Raw genomic sequence first — 19,437 nt, 5'->3', positions numbered from 1 at the left:
CTCAGTATGTGTCTCTTCAGAGTCTCAGTGATTGCACTTACAACTATAGCACATGCTATTTTAATTATTTAAAACTCATCACAGAATTTCAGTAAAGCACAGAATAAATGACTTCACATTTACATTCTATGATATAAGAATACATATTTAAATATCTAAAAGATGCATCTTGAAATAATAATCTGTGGCTGTGATTAAAGCTGTGGGAAGCCCCCTTCCAGACAAATACAAACACTAGTAAGTTACATGTTGAAGTTTCTAGTTATTTTTCTTTCTTATGTTTTATGAAAAAGAATAGAAATTTATTTTGGGGCTGGGGATGTGGCTCAAGCGGTAGAGCGCTCGCCTGGCATGTGTGCGGCCCGGGTTCGATCCCCAGCACCACATACCAAACAAAGATGTTGTGTCCACCGATAACTAAAAAAAAAATAATAAATAAAAAATATTTAAAAAAAAAAGAATAGAAATTTATTTTATAGCTTTTGAAGATCAAGAAAAATGTAAAGAAAAGTAACATATCAAATGTAATAATAAACCAGCTTAAGATTCATCTGGTCTTGGAAATAATAATGCTCTTAATATTATAGCTCAAATTAAACAGTGAGTGGTGTGTGCAAAGCTCAGTGTTAAGTATTCAAATAGTTGTTTTTTCACTGAATTCTTACAATGAGCTATAAATTATGTATTTTCTCCATTTTATAGGCTGAGATACTAAAAATTGGAAGAAATTAAATTATCTGTTCAATTCTCAGTTAGTAAACACAGAGGTGAATTAAAGTGGTCTTCTTACTTGGAAGATTGTATTCATGACTGTTTTATCATATTGCAAGATATCATTCATTTTCCAAAAGACCCATATTGGAGGAGGTCAATGTAACAAGTTTCAGGATAAATTTTTTTTCTTATGAGAGATTGAAATTTTGTATTTTTTTAAAATGAACTTCTTAACTGCTGTAAGGCCATATTTATATATGAACTACAAGTTCAGAATTACTAAACAAATTGGTATTAAGCTTACTAATTCTACATGAAAATTTGATTTGTAGAAAAATAATTGATATTGTTTCCAAACTCACATTTTATGTTTTTATAGCTACATAGTGGAAATTGGGTCTTTTCAGAATGAATATGGTACCTGGATATTTAGCTTTCCACTCCTGTCTCTTCTGAGCTTCAATTTATCTATTTGTGAAATTAATGTAACTGTTCAGCAACACTATTGTGAACTGACCATTTATCTTGATCTTAATGGCAAATAAATAACTCTCCAAGATTCAATTAGGCTCTCAGAAGGTGCATTTACTTTTTCAGGATGGTAAAGTACTACGGATCAGTAATTTACTAATTGGTGCACTAGTGACCCAAAGCATTTAATGACTCAATCCAAAGTCAAAAACTTCTACCTAAGGAGCAATTTACTGACATGTGGATTGAATATTTGTAAAATGTTTGTAAATATTTTGCTAATAAGTAATTGTTCTATATTTAAGTGATTATACCGTGGAACATTTCCTCCATTGATTTTAGTAATGGATAATGAATATTTCTAGGTATCATAAAGTGAATTTCTATAATGTAAGAAAAATAACTAGAGATTTATTCATTTACCGAGGAAAAAAGAAAAGTTTATGTTGTTTACACTTAATTATTGTTACGGTTTGGATGTAAGGTGTCCCCCCAAGCTCATGTGTGAGACAATGTAAGACGGTTCAGAGGCGAAATGATTGGATTCTAAGTGCCTTAACCCAGTCAGTGAATTTATCCTCTGACAGGGATTAACTGAGTGGTAACTGAAGGTAGGTAGGGTGTGGCTGGAGGAAGTAAGCATGGGGGACATGGCTTTGGGGTACATATTTTGTATATTGCTAGAAGAGTCTCTCTCTCTCTGCTTTCTGGCCATCATGTGAGTCACTTCCCTCTCCCACACTCTTCCACCATGTTGTTCAGCTTCACCACAAGCCCCAAGGAATGGAGCCCACTGTCTATGGACTAAGACCTCTGAAACCAGGAGCCTTTAAATAAACTTTTCCTCCTCTGCAATTGTTCTGGTTGGGTCTTTTAGTGATAGCAGTGAAAAAGCTGACTAAAAAAATTATTAATAAATGTAACAAGTTAGTTGCCATTTATCTACAGAGAAATCCTAAATTCAAGGTCACATTCAGCTCCAATATTCTCAAGGAAAAATTGCCACCCTCCCTGTGGAGGGTATATCAGAATCACATAATGAACTTCATACATGCGCGCGTGGGCACATACACACGCAACATAAACACGCATTTTCCTGTCTCCGAGGTTTGCATATACCTTCCTAAGGAGGTGCCTCACTATAACTTTCAAAATCAATGATATAGTAGACATTTCTAACTGAAATGAATGTGATCATCCTTACTCTAATAGAGATGCTGTACTAGAGCACACACATGCACATACACACACACACACAAAGTCAAAAGAGTACAGATTCAGAAGGATGGTCCTAAAACTCCCTATATATTTATGAATATAATCAGTAGTTACCAGAGATGATGGCTCATTCTTACCTGTCTTATTTATTGAGCTACTTGGTCAACATGCCTGTCCACTTTCTATAATGATTTTCAAATCTTCACCCTAAAGAAACCCTTAATCTTCTCAGCACCCACACCAACTTTCAGAACATGACCTACACTGCTATGTGGTAGGCAACACAGAAGATCTAAGATTAAAATTCACACTAATTTCTACCTCTCCACCTATGCTCCATACCCAACCTATTCTTTTCAAACACCTTTTTACAAAAGAGGGACTATCCTCTTTTCTATCTAAGGCCTACCCTCATCAGTAAACTTATCAACTGATTTATCAACTGATCTTTTATTTCAAATATGTAAATTCCTCTTCATGTATTCAACATCATCCTATCGGCTGTATATTCCAAAAGAGTTAACTCTTTTTCATTAAAACAAAGGGGAGAAAAGCCCTTCACTCAATTCCCTATCACTTCTGACTCCCAGTGAATATGGTTTCTTTTCTTCTTTTTTTTTCTCAGAGTCAGTTTTCTCTGAAAATTTGTCTCCATTTCACACATCCAAGTCACTCTGAAACAAAAAAACACTTTCGTACCCATATTATTGGACAGTCTTACTCATGGAAACGGAGCTTTTGAAACTTTGCATTGCCAAATTAAGTGGAGGCAATTCAGTGCTCATCTTATTAGGCCTTTCCATAGTATTTGACATTGATGATTGCTTTTCCCTGGAGATTTATGACTTGACATAAATCTCCTTTTCAATTCTTCTTTCAAAGTCATTAGTATCCTCTGGACTTGGGCCTATACCCTTTTCTCACTTGAGATCCTCTGCTGAGGCAATCCATGCATACTTGTTACTTCCATTGTCCTCCTCTGAATACCTTATTTATAAATTTTAATTTATAGATCTGCATCTAAGCTTTGGACTCTATATGTGCTTATTCAACTACATATTTTCCATTTCTCTTAAATCTCTCCAACATACCTCATATTTTACATATGATATCTTATCAGTCCTCTTTCAATGACTTCTACTTCAATGAATGGCATCTTCTTATATAAGTCATTAAGTTTTGTGGTCTCACTATCTTCCCCAGCCTTATTACCCTACCTAATCTCTCACTGATTTTACCTTCTGAAAATCCCCAAATCCATTCTCTGTTTTATTGTCTCTAGTTCTCATCCTTGATTTCCTGGGTTCCATTTCCCCATGGGTTTACATGAAATCAACCTTTCTTCCTCTTCATTGTCTCTACTACAGACAAAGTTATCATTCTATGGAGCAAATCTGATCCTGTCCTGCCGCACTTTTAAGATTTTCAGTGGATTTACATTGTTCTGTGGAAAAGGAAAAGATCTTTATATCATCTACACATATTTAAACAGAGTAACCCCCTCCAGCAAATTCTTAGTGTGCCATTTTCTTCCTGGCACTTCTTCCTGATACATTATGTATGCCAAATATTTAATGAAAATAATTATTTAAATTTTCCATTGAATAGGAAAATCTGGTATTTGGAAACTAGCACTAAAACTAAAATATAAATAAGTTTAATTTTTTTTTTACAATCTCAGTGGAGACCTTGTTTCAATTTGTTTTAATTAGTTATACATGACAGAATGCATTTTGACACATTTTATACAAATTGAGCACAACTTTTCATTCCTCTGGCTGTACATGGTATGGAGTCACACTGGTCACTCAATCATACATGCATATAGGGTAATAATATCCATCTAATTCCCAATCCTTTCTACCCTCCCTGCCCTTTCCGCTTCCCTCATTCTCCTCTGCCAGATCCAAATTTCCAGATCCATTGTTCGCTACTCCCATCTCCCATTATGGATCAGCATCCACTTATCAGAGAAAATATCCAGCCTTTAGTTTTTTGGGTTTGGCTTATTTAGCTTAGCACAATATTCTTTAGCTTCATCCTTTTGCCTGCTAATGCCATAATTTCATTATTCTTTAAGGCTGAGTAATAGTCCATTGTGTAAATTTACTTTCAAAACTACTCTGATTAGAGCATTTTCTCAGTCTCCTTACTCTTTGTTTCTCCTTATAAAAGTCAATTCACCTGAAGGAGACAGAATGGGTCTCTATTTTGTAAAACCTGAAAGATCTCCTCCCCCAATGGAAAGCAGAAACCATTTTCTGTGTAAGAGCTCTATACCATTAGAGAGATTGGGAAAATGAGCCAGGGCATTGAAGATTGCTGGAGGCTGCCTCTGCCATTCATCTTGTGATGCTTTCTGTAAGAATTGGTGCTATCAAGGCAACACTTTATAAATATCTCTAGTTCAGAGATTCTCATTGGGCAAGTAATTTCAGCACTAGTCAGGAAACTAGAAATGCAGATTCCCAGGATCCACTCCAGACCTACTGAATCAGAATCCCACCCAGGAGGCAGACCTGCGACCGACTGGCAGAACAGGCCCAGCGGCCTGCCGGCATGGTAGACACATCACCCCAATTGGAGGAGAGCGAGCTGCCGCCCATGCCTGCAAGGTAGGCAGACCTGCGACTGACCGGCAGAACAGGCCCAGCGGCCCGCCAGCGTGATAGACAGATCACCCCAATTGGAGGAGGAGGACAGCTGCCGCCCACGCCTGCAAGGGAGACTTTGCAACTATACAAGAGCAATATAAATATATAGGTGGAAAATTCAATAACACAACAGTTTCACCAAGCAGAAAGAAACGCGAGTAGTATGAAAAGACAAGGAAACAAAGGACCACAAGCAATGCAGGTCAACTCAACTTTAGAAGAGGTAATATCTGCAGAAGATGGAATGTCAGATAAAGAATTCAGGATATACATGCTTCAGATGATCTGGAGTCTCAAGGAAGACATTACAGCAAAATCAGATAATGAAAGATCACTTCCACAATGAATTACATAAACAAATCCAAGAAGCAAAAGATCAACTATACAGGGAGATAGAGGTTACAAAAAACAAACAAACAGAAATCCTAGAAATGCAGGAAGCAATAAACCAACTTAAAAACTCAAATGAGAATACTACCAGCAGAGTAGAACACTTAGAAAATAGAACATCAGACAATGAAGACAAAGTATTTCAACTTGAAAAGAACATAGACAGCTCAGCGAGACTGTTAAGAAACCATGAGCAGAACATCCAAGAAATTTGGGATAACATAAAGAGACCAAACTTAAAAGTCATTGGGATACAGGAAGGTATAGAGGTCCAAACCAAAGGAATTAGCAATCTGTTCAACGAAATAATACAAGAAAACTTCCCAGACTTGAAGAATGAGACAGAATCCCAAATCCTCGAAGCCTACAGGATGCCGAATGTGCAAAATCATAAGAGATCCACACCTAGACACATTATAATGAAGATGCCCAACATACAGAATAAGGAGAGAATTTTAAAAGCTACAAGAGAAAGGAAGCAGATTACATTTAGGGGTAAACCAATCATGATAACAGCTGATCTTTCAACACAGACTCTGAAAGCTAGAAGATCCTGGAATAACATATTTCAAACACTGAAAAAAAATGGGTTCCAACCAAGAATTGTGTATCCGGCGAAATTAAGCTTCAGGATAGAAGATGAAATTAAAACCTTCCACGATAAACAAAAGTTTAAAGAATTCGCAGCTAGAAAACCATCTCTTCAAAAAGATATTCATAGACTGAAGGTAAAAGGTTGGGAAAAATCATACCACTCATATGGACTGCGGAAACAAGCAGGAGTGTCCATACTCATATCTAATAAAATAGATTTCAAGCCAAAGTTAATCAAAAGGGATAAAGAGGGACACTACATACTGCTCAAGGGAACCATACACCAACAAGACATAACAATCATAAATATATATGTCCCAAACAATGGTACAGCTATGTTCATCAAACAAACTCTTCTCAAGTTCAAGAGTCTAATAGACCACCATACAATAATTATGGGAGACTTCAACACACCTCTCTCACCACTGGACAGATCTTCCAAACAAAAGTTGAATAAAGAAACTATAGAACTCAATAATACAATTAATAACCTAGACTTAATTGACATATATAGAATATACCACCAAACATCAAGCAATTATACTTTTTTCTCAGCAGCACATGGATCCTTCTCAAAAATAGATCATATATTATGTCACAGGGCAACTCTTAGACATTATAAAGGAGTAGAGATAATACCATGCATCTTGTCTGATCATAATGGAATGAAACTGGAAATCAACAATAAAAGAAGGAAGGAAAAAACGTGCATCACTTAGAGAATGAACAATAGGTTACTGAATGATCAATGGGTTATAGAAGACATCAAGGAGGAAATTAAAAAATTCTTAGAGATAAATGAAAACACAGACACAACATATCGGAATCTATGGGACACATTGAAAGCAGTTCTAAGAGGAAAATTCATTGCTTGGAGTTCATTCCTTAAAAAAAGAAAAAAACCAAAAAATAAATGATCTCACACTTCATCTCAAAATCCTAGAAAAAGAAGAGCAAAACAACAGCAAAAGAAGTAGAAGGCAGGAAATAATTAAAATCAGAGCTGAAATTAATGAAATCAAAACAAAAGAAACAATTGACAAAACTAAAAGTTGGTTCTTTGAAAAAATAAATAAGATCAACAGGCCCTTAGCCATGCTAACGAAGAGAAGAAGAGAGAGAACTCAAATTACTATCATACGGGATGAAAAAGGCAATATCACAACAGACCCTTCAGAAATACAGAAGATAATTAGAAATTATTTTGAATCCTTATACTCCAATAAAATAGAAGATAGTGAAGGCATCAATAAATTTCTTAAGTCATATTAACTACCCAGATTGAGTCAGGAGGATATAGACAACCTAAAAGACCAATATCAATTGAGGAAATAGAAGAAGCCATCAAAAGACTACCAACTAAAAAAAGCCCAGGACCGGATGGGTATACAGCAGAGTTTTACAAGAACTTTAAAGAAGAACTAATACCAATACTTTTCAAGCTATTCCAGGAAATAGAAAAAGAGGGAGAACTTCCAAATTCATTCTACAAGGCAAACATCACCCTGATTCCTAAACCAGACAAAGACACTTCAAAGAAACAAAACTACAGACCAATATCGCTAATGAACCTAGATGCAAAAATCCTCAATAAAATTTTGGCGAATCGGATACAAAAACATATCAAAAAAATTGTGCACCATGATCAAGTAGGATTCATCCCTAGGATGCAAGGCTGGTCAATATACGGAAATCAATAAATGTTATTCACCACATCAATAGACTTAAAGATAAGAATCATATGATCATCTCGATAGATGCAAAAAAAGCATTCGACAAAGTACAGCATCCCTTTATGTTCAAAGCTCTAGAAAAACTAGGGATAACAGGAACTTACCTCGACATTGTTAAAGCTATCTATGCTAAGCCTCAGGTCGGCATCATTCTGAATGGAGAAAAATTGAAGGCATTCCCTCTAGAATCTGGAACCAGACAGGGATGCCCTCTATCACCACTTCTGTTCAACATAGTTCTCAAAACACTGGCCAGAGCAATTAGACAGATGAAAGAAATTAGAGGCATAAAAATAGGAAAAGAAGAACTTAAATTATCACTATTTGCAGATGACATGATTCTATATTTAGCAGACCCAAAAGGGTCTACAAAGAAACTATTAGAGCTAATAAATGAATTCAGCAAAGTGGCAGGATATAAAATCAACACGCATAAATCAAAGGCATTCCTGTATATAAGCGACAAATCCTCTGAAATGGAAATGAGGACAACCACTCCATTTACAATATTCTAAAAAAAAATAAAATACTTGGGAATCAACCTAACAAAAGAGGTGAAAGACTTATACAATGAAAACTACAGAACCCTAAAGAGAGAAATAGAAGAAGATCTTAGAAGATGGAAAAATATACCCTGTTCATGGATAGGCAGAACTAACATCATCAAAATGGCGATATTACCAAAAGTTCTCTATAGGTTTAATGAAATGTCAATCAAAATCCCAACGGCATTTCTTGTAGAAATAGATAAAGCAATCATGAAATTCATATGGAAAAATAAAAGACCCAGAATAGCAAAAGCAACTCTAAGCAGGAAGTGTGAATCAGACGATATAGCAATACCAGACTTCAAACTATACTACAGAGCAATAGTAACAAAAACAGCATGGTACTGGTACCAAAAGAGGCGGGTGGACCAATGGTACAGAATAGAGGACACAGAGACCAATCCACAAAATTACAACTTTCTTATATTTGATAAAGTGGCTGAAAGCACGCAATGGAGGAAGGATAGCATCTTCAACAGATGGTGCTGGGAAAACTGGAAATCCTTATGCAACAAAATGAAACTGAATCCCTTTCTCTGGCCATGCACAAAAGTTAACTCAAAATGGATCAAAGAGCTTGATATCAAATCAGCGACTCTGTGCCTGATAGAAGAAAAAGTTGGCTCCTATCTACATATTCTGGGGTCGGGCTCCAAATTCCTCAACAGGACACCCATAGCACAAGAGTTAATAACTAGAATCAACAAATGGGACTTACTCAAACTAAAAAGTTTTTTTCTCAGCAAAAGAAACAATAAGAGAGGTAAATAGGGAGCCTACATGCTGGGAACAAATTTTTACTCCTCACACTTCAGATAGAGCCCTAATATCCAGAGTATACAAAGAACTCAAAAAATTAAACAATAAGAAAACAAATAACCCAATCAACAAATGGGCCAAGGACCTGAACAGACACTTCTCAGAGGAGGACATACAATCAATCAACAAGTACATGAAAAAATGCTTACCATCTCTAGCAGTCAGAGAAATGCAAATCAAAACCACCCTAAGATACCATAAAATTGGCAGCCATTATGAAGTCAAACAACAAGTGCTGGCGAGGATGTGGGGAAAAGGGTACACTTGTACATTGCTGGTGGGACTGCAAATTGGTGCATCCAATTTGGAAAGCAGTATGGAGATTTCTTGGAATGCTGGGAATGGAACCACCATTTGACCCAGCTATTCCCCTTCTTGGTCTATTCCCTAGAGACCTAAAATAGCATACTACAGGGACACTGCTACATCGATGTTCATAGCAGCACAATTCACAACAGCAAGACTATGGAACCAACCTAGATGCCCTTCAATAGAGGAATGGATAAAAAAAATGTGGCATTTATACATAATGGAGTATTACTCTGCATTAAAAAATGACAAAATCATAGAATTTGCAGGGAAATGGATGGCATTAGAGCAGATTATGCTAAGTGAAGCTAGCCAATCCCTAAAAAACAAATGCCAAATGTTTTCTTTGATATAAGGAGAGTAACTAAGAACAGAGTTGGGAAGAAGAGCATGAGAAGAAGATTAACATTAAACAGGGACGAGAGGTGGAAGGGAAAAGGAGAGAGAAGGGAAATTGCATGGAAATGGAAGGAGACCCTCATGGTTATACAAAATTACATACAAGAGGAAGTGAGGGGAAAGGGAAAGAAAACAAGGGGGAGAAATGAATTACAGTAGATGGGGTAGAGAGAGAAGATGGGAGGGGAGGGGAGGGGGGATAGTAGAGGATAGGAAAGGTAGCAGAATACAACAGACACTAGTATGGCAATATGTAAATCAGAGGATGTGTAACCGATGTGATTCTGCAATCTGTATACAGGGTAAAAATGGGAGTTCATAAAGCACTTGAATCAAAGTGTGAAATATGATATATCAAGAACTATGTAATGTTTTGAACAACCAACAATAAAAATTTTTTTAAAAAAACTACTCTGATTATATAGTCATATATTTTCTTTGGAAGAAAATATAAAATTTGTATTTTCTCAATTCATAAAAAGGAGATAGATGGATAATAAAATGGGGCCTGACTAACAAGTAAATTATCTTGAATATTAGAAGATTAATTTAAGCTGAAAACAAACTCTAAATTTGTTTGAAATAAATTAACAGATCAAACAAATAATTATCTAATTATCTAATTAATTTACAGTGGTAAGAACATTAATAACCCTAATAGTTACATATTTATATAAAGCTTATTATATATCAGTGCCATGTTATATATTTTGCATAGAATGCTTTACTTAATATTTAATAAGTCCAATTACTTCTTTTAAAGATAAACAGTTTACATATGAAACATACTAGTTATTATAAAGCTTTCATTTCATAATAAATTAATGTCTACTTCCCTTTACCATCTATTAAATATTTTAATTATGTCACCAATACATCATATTTTTAATCTGAATATATCTGTCCTATGACAAGCTTTCAAATACATTAAGAATACTATCATATATCCTATTTGAAGATATTTTTTCAAAACCAAAATAATTTGTTAAGGTTTTTTAAAATAATTTGTTAACAAAATAATTTGTTATGGTGACATACTCAATTATGTCACCAGAGTAGTTTTGAAAGTAAATTAGTTTTTCTATAATATGATTTACATATCCCTCAAAATGTTGGTCATTCTGCTATGAACATACTCTAAATTGTCAATGTTTATCCCCTTGGCATAGATAACATAGTTTACAAAAAATGAAATTGAGGCCTGAATCATTATTAAGTGAAATACAACAGGGCCTAAACTTTGGACAAATGAAATTTTAAAACAACCTAAAAGGAAACACTAACAAACTAGAAGATTTCATAAGTCCTATGCAAATGATTTTGAAGAAAACATTGGATTTTATTCCTGTCACTTAACAACTTCATTCTTTGGATCTGTTGCATCCTTCACATCTGTCTATAATATTTTGAGTCTAAATTTGTTTGATATTTTATATCATCTACACATATTTAAACAGAGTAACCCTCTCCAGCAAATTCTTAGTGTGTCATTTTCTTCCTGGCACTTTTTCTTGATACATTATATATGCCAAATATTTAATGTAAAATAATTATTTAAATTTTGTTTAAGACTAGCACTAAAACTAAAATATAAATGTTTTAATTTTTTTACAGTCTCAGTAGAGACTTTGTTTCAATTTTTTTAAATTAGTTATACATGACAGAATGCATTTTGACACATTTTATACAAATTGAGCACAACTTTTCATTCTTCTGGCTGTACATGGTGTGGAGTCATACTGGTTACTGTTGTTCATCCTGTCGAATATTTCCTCCTAGATTTGAGTCATTTGAAAGTTTGAAGAGCAGTTTTTTCATTCTTCATCCACATTAGTATTTAATGAAATTACTGAAAAGTATTCTGGCAAGTTCATAGTGTGGCAATGTGCCTATAACGCTGTATCCACTTTGACAATGACCACTAGTTAACACTCCGTATATGTATTTTAATCACCGATCAATATTCTTTACCATACCATCATCAAACCAAGTTTCTCCATATGCCTTTTAAATGCTTTGTAAAAGTTATTATTGAACTCAAAATACATGAGGAATTGATTATTCAACTTCTCATCAATAGCTAACGCTGTCAAAAAGGAAAATTAACTGCTTATTTTTATCATCTACAACACATCTGATTAATGATCTATTCTTTAGTTTTTATCTTGGAATAAAAACCTTGCTGCCACATAGGAATGAACATACATATTTTTAAAATTTGAATATACCAATCTTAAACTATTTAACACTTCTCTTTCTGTTTTTTGAACATAAACCTATGATAATATATCTATCATATGAATAAATGCATTTATTTCCCTAGGATCTCATTCATCTGGATCTGAGAATCTGAATTCATGACAAGGACCTATCATGAACTTGAATTTTCTTAAAATTCTATTTTAAATATTTTCTTTTTCACACAAAGTAGAAGCAAAATTGTTTTGAAGAGTTTTGGTGCATATTTTGCCTCTTGAACTTATGAAATGATGTATTTTCTTCTCTTGCTGTTCAAGAGAATAAGCTTTTATAGAGTTTTTTATTGATAGCTTTAATAAATATTGTTTGATATTCTTTAACCTTCAAATAGTGTCACACCGTAAAGATTCCAGGTTATTTTGGGATAAGGAACACGCTGAAGAAAGGAAAGGTGGAGAGAGAGAGATGGAAGAGGAAAGGTTGAAAAAAAGAAGAATGGGAAGAAAGAAGGAAGAAAGGAAGTAATGACAGAAGGAGGAACAAAGGAAAGAAGGGAAGAAGAAGGTACATAAGTCCTACATCTGCCAATGAATTATGACCATGGGCTAAACTCATCATTTTAGATCACTTATTTAATGATCTAAAATTTAGATCACTTATTATAATGAAATTCTAATGTCAAAATTGTTTATTAGGACCTTAGTATATGATCCTTCTATGCTTAGTACTATAGGAATATAAATACTTTGTCTAAATTCTGAATTTATATTCCAATAACTTTCTAAGTAAACATAGCATGGGCCTAAGTTATTACCATTCATAGGAGAAACTAAAATAATATCTTCTGGGAAAGAGAAAAAATAATCAAATTGTCAAACCATAAATCACTAAGCTTATACAAGTCAAGATTTTATGTATTTCTTTGAAGGAAAAATAGACATTTTTAATACATCATTTTTATATGTTATTATTTCAGCTTCAATTAAAAATACAACACAGTATCCATTAATTTTCCAATATCTTCTAGAAATGAATAACTCTGTAGGCACAACAAATGAAAGTGTTATTAAAGTAATTCTGACATCAAGATCACATTCAATAGTTCAGAAAATGTTTACTTTTACATTTTTATGTAAGGTATTTGTGAGCCCATTGAATGAATGGCATTAATATGCTTATAGCTCAGCACCTGGTAAGGTATTTAGCCAGTACTATAGCTACATACAATCTATTTTGATACTAAATTGTTAACATTATTTAAAGCTCATCTAGTGCTTACTGTGCACCAAATATTTTTCAATTATTAATTCAATTTATCTTTAAAAGAACTTGTGAATGTTAAAAAATTATCATTACCATTTCTAAATAAAAAGTGAAACAGACTAATTAGGTAACTTGCCTAAAGCTTTATAGTTTAGAAGTAATAGTGCCAGGACTCCAATCTAGGCAGGTATCTCCATATCTCCAGAATAAATGTGATGGGAACATATTCTACTTCTCCCAATAATTAGCCCACTTTTTCAGTATTGTTCTAGAAAAATCCATAGTTTGTTTCCAGATTTGAAATGACTCCTTCAGTATATACTTAATTCATACATTCACATACATACATACACACCATGTTGGGATTTCTATTGTTTTATTGATATATCTGTACAACTTTAATAATTTTACCTTAATATCTACAACTCAAAAAATTCTTCTTGTTTTATTCTTTGTTCATCTTTGGAATTTTTTTTTACAGTAAAACCACTTCAGCAATATCTTCAGATGTATTTTTTTTTAAATTTATTTGTATTTTAAGACAGGGTCTCGCTAAGTTTCTTGGGGCTTCTCTAAGTTGCTGAGGCTGGCTTTGAACTCATGATCTTCCTGCTTCAGTGTTTGGAGCAGCTGGGATTATAGTTGTGCCCCACCATACTCAGAGTATATCTTCAGATGTATTTTAAAACATTTTCATAAATTCATGAAGTCCTTTTGGGTTCCTGAGTTGATTCAAAGATAACTGACACTCTAGTGAGAACATTTTAATAGTCTCTGCATCTAACATCATACCTTCCCATTTATTCTTGTCTATTTACTCAAGTCTAACATTCCCCTTTTTTACTACAGCTATATATGGCAGTTTAAGATTCTATATACTGTTTAGTTTTTGCAGTACAGGAGACTGAACCCAGAGTCTTGCGCATGCTAGGTAAATGCTCTGCCACTGAGCTACATCCCCACCCCTTCCTATTTATTTGAGACAGATTTTTGCTAAGTTTCCCAGGCTGGCCTCCAACTTGGAATCCTCCTGCCTCAACTTCTAGAGTAGTTGGGATTACAGGGTGAGCCACAATGGCTGGCAATTCGTATACTTTAAACTGGTCAAAATATGAAAATTTCTAATTAAAGTTAATAGTTTTTAAGGTAGTTATTTTACTTTATTTAGATCATTTAAATATCATATTTCCTGAAAATAATGTTAATTCTAACTCTTATTGGAATAATTTTTCTGCTTGTTCTTTTACTTTTATTATAATATGAATATATGTCAAAAATATCAAATAATTAGATTTTGGCTGATATCATTATCCTCTTCTTAGATTTAATAGCAATGTCTTTAAATGTTTAGCCATTAAGTAAGAGATTGGTTGTTTGAGATAGAAAATTGCCATTCCAAATCTCATTTTTTTTAAACTGAGACTTAAAATTGAAATTTTAAAGTATTTTTAATTTTTACTGCCATTTTAATTGTTAGAAAATTTTAAGACTATGAAACACTATTTAAAAATTTTTCTATAGATTTTTGGTAATTTCTATTTTTATTCCCACTAATTTTTAAAAATTTCAATCTGTTTTTATTTTTCCTTTCTCTCAAGAGCTAAGAGAAGATGTTCTTAAATTTCAGATGAAAGTCATTATTTACTTTTGCTTTTAATTTCTAGTTTTATTACATTTGGATCAAAGAACATTGTTTGCAATGTATGTCCTCAATGGAACTTCAGGGGATTTTTTTGGAGCTCTAACACATGGTTGACTTGTCAATGCAGCATGTGTGCTAAAGAAAATGGTATGCTTTCTGGTTGTAGCAGTTTATCTATATCCAAGGGACACATCTTATTTAATCTACGATTTGTATTGTTTTTTATTCTGTGACATTTGTTAAATTTACTGTGTTTTTCTATGTGGTTTGTCTTTGCTTACTTTTTTCTTTAGGTATTTAGAAATATTTGTGATTTTATGATTGTAGTTTCATTCATATTTATACTTTTCTAAATGCTTTTACTCCCTCTGTTTTTCCACTTAATCTTTCACTCACTTTTTTTTCAATTTTAAGTGAAATCTATGATCTGCACTTGTTCTCTAATCTAAATAATAATATCCTGTTTTCCCTTCTTTGCTCCCTTTCTTCCCGTTTTAAAATATCCAAAAAAATACAATACAGAAAATGTTAAAAAAATACAATATAGAAAATGTTAAAAAAATACAATATAGAAAATGCTAAAAAAAGATATCATTCTTTCATTGTTAGTACAAGCAATGATTCCATATTATTATTTAACCCAGTTCTCCAACCATGAATAATATTAAATACTTACTATTGGTCATTTTGACAGTTTCTCATATCTTGGGTAAGTGAAGCTTACTCTCAAGTTCACAAGTCTACTTTTATGTTGATTTTAAATATGTTTGTATTTTTAAAACCATTTTTTCCTTGGCCATGAGGGAGAGTTGAGCTGGATATAAAATATCTGGCCCATATCTTCTCAAACTATTTCTCCATTGCTGGCCTGCTTTGTATATTGTTTTTTAGAAAGCTGATAGTTGTTTGTTTTACCACTAAAATAATTCAATCTTTTTGCTCTAAGCTTTGAGGACATTTTTCTTCTCCTTCTTTTTTGTTTGTCTTTTAAGTCCAATAGGTACTAAGATGTATCTCAGATCTTATTGTCCTAGATCAATTTTTCTAGGAACACAATGGGCCCATTCACTAAATATACAGCCACAGAGGTCATCATGATATTTTGGTCAAAAAATGGACTGCAAATAGATCCATTGTCTAATAAGATTATAATGGAGCTGAAAATTTCCTTTCACTTAGGCACACTGGAGCCATCCTAATTTTGTAGTGTAATAAATGACTCGTGTTTGTGATGATGCTGTTGTAAATAAATCTACTGTTCTGATAGTTTTATAAAAGTATAGCACATAAAATTACATTCAGTACATAATACTTGATAATGATATTACATGGCTGTGCTACTGTTTATATAGCTATTATACTTTTATTCTAGGGAACACTCCACCTATTTATTAAAGTCAAGTTTACTGTAAAGGCAATGCTATATCACCCCAGCAGCAGCCTCCAGTAGCTTGTATTGCCCTGCCTCTTCACTGCAACATTTTCTTTGAGCTTCATTCAATCTCATGTTGTTTTGTTCATCATGGCCTTAGGAGCACCGGCTACTCTCCCATTCTGCCTCTCCTTCCCTCCCTCATCTCACAGGCTAGCTGTGTAGTAGGCTCTGATGTCTCTCTCTGTCTAATGACAGTTTGTTCTACTTGAACAATGACAAAAGCGCCTGAGAATGTATTTCTCAAACATATTACTTCTGTTAAGTGCCACATGGCTGTATCTAAGTTTTCTTTAATTTTCCAAAAAATTCTTTATAATTTCAATAGTATTTATTTCATTCATTTAAAAATGCATGTGGCTACCATTATTCCCTACCAACTTGATCTCCTCAAATGATACTCATTTTTAGTATTTTGTTGTTATAAGTATAGATTTTTTTATCCTTTTATTAATTACTCAAAAAATCAGAATAACATGTTCTTGATAAATATTTTATTCTTGAAATAAATAATATTTAGTAATCTTCTAACATGTTGTAATATACGGTGGATCAAATATGAAAGGATAGATGTATTTTAAGTGTTATGGTTTGGATGTGAGGTGTCCCCCAAAACCTCATGTGTGAGACAATGCAAGAAGGTTCAGAGGAAAAATGATTGAGTTATAAAGAAACCTTCACCCAAAATGAATTGTAGTAGATGGGGTAGAGAGAGAACATCGATGTTCATAGCAGCACAATTCACAATAGCTAGACTGTGGAACCAACCCAGATGCCCTTCAATAGATGAATGGATAAAAAAAATGTGGCATTTATACACAATGGAGTATTAGGAAGCACTAAAAAATGAGAAAATCATGGAATTTGCAGGGAAATGGATGGCATTAGAGCATATTATGCTAAGTGAAGCTAGCCAATCCCTAAAAAACAAATGCCAAATGTCTTCTTTGATATAATAAGAGCAACTAAGAACAGAGCAGGGAGGAAGAGCAGGAGGAAAAGATTAACATTAAATAGAGACATGAGGTGGGAGGGAAAGGGAGAGAAAAGGGAAATTGCATGGAAATGGAAGGAGATCCTCATTGTTATACAAAATTACATATAAGAGGTTGTGAGGGGAAGTGGAAAAAAAACAACGGAGAGAATTAAATTACAGCAGATGGGACAGAGAGAGAAGATGGGAGGAGAGGGGAGGGGGGGATAGTAGAGGATAGGAAAGGTAGCAGAATACAACCGTTACTATTATGACATTATGTAAAAATGTGGATGTGTAACCGATGTGATTCTGCAATCTGTATTTGGGGTAAAAATGGGAGTTCATAACCCACTTGAATCTAATGTATGAAATATGATATGTCATGAGCTTTGTAATGTTTTGAACAACCAGTAAAAAAAAAAAGAAACCTTCACCCAATCAGTGAATTAATCTGCTGATAAGGATAAACTGAGTGGTAACTGAAGGGGTAGGGTGTGGCTGGAGGAGGTGGGAATAGGGGCATGGTTTGGGGGGTATATATTTGTATCTGAGAGTGGAGACCTTTCTCTTTGCTTTTTGATCCTCATGTGAACTGTTTCCCGCTGCCACACTCTTTCTGAGACATCTGAAACTGTTAGTCCCCAAATAAACTTTCCTCTTCTATAATTGTTCTGGTCAGGTCCTTTAGACACAGCAGCAAAACTGACTAAAACATTAAGGTTTGTGAATATTCATGTTCACATGTGATACTGGATATTGTTACCTTTTTGCAACACCTTTTTGCATGTGGTATCCTTGCCAGTCTTTTGAGGGGGTATTACTCTAATACTACAAAATTAATTTGAGAACTCTTATGAAATGTCCTAATGATATGGCTGACTTTTTTTCCTGAAAGGAATGAAGAAAAGAGAATAACGCTATTAATTTGTTTGAAAATCAATGTGCATTTTGGTATATTTGAAATATGTATAAATTTTTCTTTCTCCTTTTGAACAAATTTTAATGATGGGATATTTTCTAATAATTTATTTCTTAAGATTTTTTTCAAATTAATTAGCATAGTGATATTATGCTGTCATGCTTGTGGAAATTTTCTTTCATTGTAGCATATACATTTTCTTAATATTATTTAAGCATTCTGTTCTCTTAAATCATAATTTGCAGGGATTATTTTTGTTATACAACTTTTCCAAAACAACTGGGCTTTTCTCCTTTAATCAATTCTATTAATTTATAAATGACAAATTAAAGATATTTGATGTGTTTTAACTTAAACTTCATAGCTTTCTTTAAATTTTATTAATAATTATTTTGTTTATTCAGTGGAACACTAAGTTCATCATTTATAATTTAATAATTGAGAACAGTTTAAAGATGCATGTGTTTCTCTAAGTTCTGAGAACGATTTACATGTAATGGTTTTGTTATCATTGTTTTCTAAATATTATATACTTTTAGTTTTCTAATTTCTTTGCTAGAAGAATAGTTTAGGAAAATTTTTTCTTTTGTTGTTGTTCTTAATTTGTTATTTATTATTTCCAAGTGGGCTAATATTTGTCTTTGTTTTAAAATGTTTTAAAATACATTTTTGCTTCATTGAATTTTGCCCAGGTAATCTTTCCTGGTATTATTTATGGTAAATAGTTATTATGGAGTTTGGTAGTTATATATCATCACTTTTAAAAATTAACCTGTTGGCTTTCACTAGCTGTAGTATAAATATGTATTGAAGAAATCAATATTAACTATACTGTTTAAATTTCATTAAATAAACTTGAACCATTTCATCCTTATAACCTCTTGTGTCTACTCACAAATTTATGATTTCATATGTAACTTTCAAATGTATTTATTTTGTCCAGAGTTTTAAAATACTTCAGTCTACATTCAAAATTTGAAGATGCTACAGGAGAATCCCATATTAAAATTTCATGTGAAACTGGGTGTGGTGGCAAATTTTGTAATCCCAGCAGCTTGGAAGGCCGAGGCAGAAGGATTGCAAGTTCAAGGACAGCATCAGCAATTTAGTGAGGTCTTAAGCAAACTTATTTTCTCAAAATAAAAATAAGGACTGGG

General features: G+C 33.4%; 1 protein-coding gene across 3 annotated transcripts in view; it reads right to left on the bottom strand.

Annotated features, from left to right (window-relative positions):
- Grid2 (glutamate ionotropic receptor delta type subunit 2) overlaps positions 1 to 19,437 on the bottom strand; it is a 1,404,794-nt gene that overhangs the window by 336,036 nt on the left and 1,049,321 nt on the right. The gene's annotated exons all lie outside the window — the stretch shown is intronic.

This window comes from Urocitellus parryii, chromosome 10 (assembly GCF_045843805.1).
Source record: "Urocitellus parryii isolate mUroPar1 chromosome 10, mUroPar1.hap1, whole genome shotgun sequence".
Classification (NCBI taxonomy): domain Eukaryota; kingdom Metazoa; phylum Chordata; class Mammalia; order Rodentia; family Sciuridae; genus Urocitellus; species Urocitellus parryii.
Note: the sequence above shows the minus strand (reverse complement) of the source record. Positions and strands in the feature narration are given on the sequence as shown.